Source organism: Argiope bruennichi, chromosome 10 (assembly GCF_947563725.1).
Source record: "Argiope bruennichi chromosome 10, qqArgBrue1.1, whole genome shotgun sequence".
In the NCBI taxonomy this organism is placed as follows: domain Eukaryota; kingdom Metazoa; phylum Arthropoda; class Arachnida; order Araneae; family Araneidae; genus Argiope; species Argiope bruennichi.
Window position 1 is genome coordinate 84,918,040 of NC_079160.1, and position 6,000 is coordinate 84,924,039.

The window sequence follows — 6,000 nt, forward strand, 5'->3', positions numbered from 1 at the left end:
CTTTTTCGTTATTCCTTAATTTCTTGGCAATAACTTGTTTTGTTAATTCTGAAAGCATTTTTTTTATGTTTGTTTTGTGTCATAATTCATTATTTTTAAATTTTCTTTCCTCTTTGAATAAAAATTCTAATCCAACAAAATCCTCTTTTTTAATACGAAAGTACTCATTTTGAAAAAGAAGTACAACTGCGGAAACTGTAGTTATCGAAAACAGTGGTTAAGATTCATTTTTTGATGTTTAACAATTCTTTTTAATTGCAATAAATTTCTAACAACCCGGCTTAGTTAGTTTCTAGCGCAGGCCAAATAACATAGATGCCTAATGGATTTAAAAATTTAAAAAAAAAAAAAATCGAAGCATCTGTATTTTTATTTTCACTTTTTGAATCAGAACTTTCACTATATTAATATTTCCTCTTAAATATACACGTATTTAATATATATTTTAAAAGTTCATTATAGAAAAAGAAAATCAAAAAATAAAGATGCTGATTACATTTTGACATGCATTAATCGCAGGAAACATAAATATATATTTTAAACTATTGAAAATGCTTTTCAAATATTTGCTACAATTTGTGGTAGAAATAATTTGTTTTGAGCAGTCTTGCCAAATTTTAAGTTTTGGAATAAATTCAGGAGAGCAAGAGGATATAGATATCCTGGAATGCCAGTTTTAAGTGACGTCATAGAGATAAAATTTTATTAAATTTATTTCATTTCAAAACAAATGAGGGAGCGAAAAAGTAACTTCATACTTCTTAGTAATCAAAGTTTGATTATGAACCAGAGTGGAACGATCACACAGTGACTTGCACTTATTTTTTTTACGCCACTGGCTTTGTATCGTATATCATTAATTACATAATTATATTGATATTAAAGCTACTTCATGATATGATGTTAATTTGTCGAATATTTCTATAGAATTTTGAATTAGGCAATAATTTATTAGATATTTATAGAAAAGGTTTCATTTTATTCTCTGCTACATTGTTGTAATTGTTCAGTTTCATTGCTTTATAGATCTTTTAATTCTTTGTCTCCCCCCCCCTTCTTTTCAGAGGTACAGAAGAACTAATGACTTCAATTTCATCCAATGAAATCATTACTTGTAAATTATTGAATGTTTGATTTAATCTGAAAAAGAAATATGATAATCTTTGTTCTTGTTGTACCGCAATTGTTTTGTTTCTTCTTTTAATTCAAGTCATGATTAGAGCCTGGATATCAAATAAATAGCATAATAGTTCTGGAGGGCTTTTTTTCCAAGGTGACTGAATTTTCTTTTAAATTCGTAAAAAGCGATGTACTCGAACGTACTTATGTTTTTTTTAACCACATTTTAAATTTTGCTTGCAATGAAGTCAAATCCTTTTATTTTTTTTTTTTTCAGTGACTGATTGACTTTATAATCGAATAACCTAGACAAACTTTGTGTTAAAATATTTAGAGTGTATTTAAAAATTTATAATTTTTAAAAATTACTTAAATTAAAATGAACTAGTTTAATTTCTTACTAATAAATAAGTCTAAAATAACTTCTCAAATTAAATATTTTATATTTATGATATTGGAACAATTCCCTTAAATGTCCATGTCAATCAAAAAGCAATATTTATATTTACAAGCTGTTATTTAGAGGTCAAATTGTCAAAGATAAATCTCATTTTGAAAATTAAGAAAGGATCCCCTTCCCAAATTTTCTTTATCTATTTTGGTCCAGAATTAAAAATACTTTTGGCTTTCATTTCTATATGATGCAGAAAAGATTTTGTCCAAAAAGAAAATCGTTAGCCATGAATTAAAGACAAAAAATGTTAAGCGACATGCGAAAAAATTTAAATATTGTATATATGTATGCTCATATTGTATATTTTGAAGAGTCAGGTGAGGAGTGCTTTACAATGTGGTAAATGTGTAGAGGGTCTGGTAATCTTCTGAATAGTTCAAAAGAGCATGTAAAGAGAACCAAATGTAAAAATCTCTGCTCTAAGCGAAGATAGTTTGTGACTTATTAACATTTTCACTTTTGGTATTTATACGTTTAATATTAATTTTAGTTATTAATTTCATTTTTCAACATTGATCGTTTTTCTTATTTCATTCAACAAACTCGCCTTATGAGTTAATAATTGCAAGTTTTATATTCTTTTATTATTAATTTCTCTCAAATCAGGACTTTTTAATCACATATTAATCATGACTTGTGAATTACATGTTTGTCTTTGCGAAGAAATGAATGATTGTATATTTGTCTCTATTAATCAATCCATGACCTGTTGATTAATTATGAATTATTTGTTTAATTTTATTGTCGATTATTTACTTTTTTTCTTTAATGTAATGAAATTGTTTTATTATTTTCTATCAAATGTTAACTTGTTAATTACCTTGTAATTACCTAGTAATTGATGCTTCAAATGTATGTTTTTTGTTCTGTGATTGCTTTATTACTTCCATTAACTTGACTATGACATGCTGATTGATTGGCGCTTGTTTGTATAATTTGCAGTTGTAATTTTATTTCCTTTCCCCAAATTATGAATATGTGAATAAAATATTGAATTTTTTTGTTACTATCTTGAATCGAATCATGATTTCTGAATTAAATAAAGGCCTCTTTTTTTACGATTTCTTACATTTCCTTTCTTTAATCCAACCACGACTTTGAATCAAGCTTTTCCTTATATAAAGCTCTATACTTATTTCAGCTCTATACTTCTATCTTATCATGATTTCTGAATAAATTGGTGTTTGCGTCATTAACATCCAATAATTATTTAGTTAATTTATTAGATAAAATCGTAAGTGGAAAATTTTCGAACAATTTACATATTTTAGTAACTTTAAAACTAGTTTTGATTCAACCTAGTGTCTCCCTTTTCTTTCAAATCTCACGTTTAAGAATTTATCGCTTAATTTTTCCCTTATAAGATGTTATATTTTAATTAATTAAATCCTATTAAAAATTAAATTCAGCGGCTATTTCATTTTTATTACAATCGTTACACTTACAGTAAGCTGATCTCTTATTAGCAACATATTTCCTAATAACGTCTTGTAGTAAAATTCAGTAATAATCAGTTCTAATCCTATTAATTTATTATAATAAAGAAAGAGGTACAATGCAATCCAAGTAAATTATTTCTGCCATACCATTTTGAAGAGTAGTATCTTTTAAATTTTTCGCTTATAGGAGCGTGACGCTGACTCATCACCAAATAGGAGAAAAAATAATGCTGTAAATTTTATTGCTTACAGAAGTCTGCGCTCCAAAAGATTTCGTGCTCTGTTCATGCTGTTGCAAGTACATTTCATGCTGACTGAACATGGCATGTATTTAAGAGAAGGCGTGTAAAAACAAATGTGTCAGTATTGATTTCAATCTTTCAATTCAATAACACGCTATAATTGTTTTGCTAATTTACTAAATTAAATCATGAACGAGGAAATGTTTGAAAAATTTATGTATCTAAATAACTAATCTTGATTCAACCTAGTTTCTTCCTTTTCTTCCAAATATCACTTTTAAGAATTTATCGCTTAATTTTATACTCTTACAAGATGTTATATTTTATTTTATTAAATCGTATTAAAAATTAAATTCAGCGGCTATTTCTTTTTTATTACAATCGTTAAACTCATCTTGCCAATAAAAAAAAAAAAAAAACAGCTTATTACATTTTCTAACTGCGTCTTCTACCAAAATTCAAGAATAATCAGTTTTATCCTGAACGATTTATTACGTTAAAGTAAACGAGTTCCAATTTAATTTAAGTAAATTATTGCTGCCATACTTTTGCGAAAAGTAGTATCTTAAATTCTAGCTTGCATGAGCGTGATGATAATTTATTACAAAATGAGAAAAAAATTAAATAATGCTGTAAATTTTAATATTTACAGAAGTCTACTCCCCAAAAGATTTCGTGCTTTGTTTATGCTACTTCAAGTGCATTTCATGCTGATATGTTCTATTCTGCCGAATGTGGTACTTCTGTAACGGAAACAGTGCAGAAACATATAAAAAAATGTTCTAGTATTGATTTCAATCTTTCCTGCAAACAATCGCATTACATGGCTTCTATTACGAATGTTAATCATTATTAAGGTGAGGCCTATATTAATGTGCTCGCCTTTGATCCTTTATTTTTTCTGTTCGGAAAAGAACCTAGCGGTTCTGTTAGAAACTAGTTACCGTTTTATGATCACAACAATTTATTATTCGTCTTCCAAACTTGTATTTTACTGATGATTATAAGAATGAAGATCGTGTTGGAGCAGCAGTTGGGATAGGAGATTTTATTATATCAGAAAGGTTACATCAGTTCTGTTCCGTATTTACCTCGGAGATTTATGGTATATATCTGGCTTTACAAAAAAAGAATAATTTGGGTAGGAAATTTATTTTATATACCGATTCAAAAAATGCAATCGATGTTCTGAGGAATATTAATCCTCTCAGTCGTCCTCTTGTTCTTAAATATGCTGAGATTTACAAATATTTAACCAATAAAGATTTATACATTGCATTTTGTTGGATTTCCGGCCATGCAGGTATTATAGGTATTGAGTTAGCTGATCAGGTATCTAAAACGGCTACTCTCACGGTGGAAAACTTTGTTCCACTGAAAAAGGCTTTACAAGCTGTTAGAATCAGTAAAAAGTGACAAAGTATTTGGGACGAGCAGCACACAAATAAATTACACGCGTTTTGCCCTTTTATCGGTCACTTCAACACATCTAATTTATGCAAGAAATAAGGAATCATTTTCACTCGCCTTAGAAACAATCACATAAGACTTACGCACAAACATTTGCTTTGATCAGAGCTTTGTGGTGAATAGCATATAAGCCAGTAACAGCGCTTCTACCCGAATAGCTGTTTTGGTATAATCGATTAGTTACTGGACTGCTAACCAAAAGGTCCCAGGTTCTATCCTTCGCGCATCTCACACCGCTTCAGCTTGCTCCTATTTGGTCCCATTGATAATATGCATTCTCTCAGTGACATATTTTAATTGAGTGTCAAAATTTCAATACTAATAGACTTATCCGATTTGTTGCAAATAACTTTAAGTTAAGCCAAATGATTGGAGAAAATCCCCATCTAAACCTTTTTAAATTTCTTAAAGATGCAAATGTTTATAAATTTCAGATATATATATATATATATATAGTGTTTGCCACAGTTTAGTCAAATATAGCTCTTGCGCCATAAAGCCCAACTCAACCAACCAACCAAATTTGCACTGTCAGGCATCTTACAATCAAATAAAATAATTTTAGGGCAATTAAAATATTTTACAACATTACTTTGCAAAAACTTCAGTCTTTCGAAATGTTGTTATAGATTTTGTTTCCTGTTTAATATCTAATTCCTATAAAAAATCACAGAAAATAAATTCATTTCTCTATCATATACACAACAAAAATTTTTAAAAATCAAGTAATATATATATATATATATATATATATATACGCGTATAATATGTGCCTGAATATAAATGAAACTACGTGTGAATCACATGCAGCCGAATGAAATTTTTTCTTAGCGCTTTTTGGTCGTCGTTACAAGTACTGAAAATTAGAGAAAGAAAAAAAACACTCAAAAAGCAATACAAATTTGATTTACTTTGATCTTGCTTATATGCAAATGCTTTGAATAACTTTTTATTATTCAGTCTTTTATTTATTTTTAGGAATATGGAAAAAGAGTTTTCTACTAAATTAACCATTGATGTTTCCTTCCAATTTTTCAACATTTCTTTGAGAAAAACGAAGAAAGAGAAGAAATGAACACAGTTGCACCAAAATATCATTATATTCAAGTGAATATGTTTAATGCATTTAAGTTGCTTTTAAATTGAAGTTTAAAGAGCATGCGAAACTTTAAAGGATAGCATGTGGTTGAACATTCATTTCATTTAATATGAGTTTCAATTTGAGATGCTGTATGCATCGGATGGACAACCTGGAATATTTTTCTTATGAATGGAT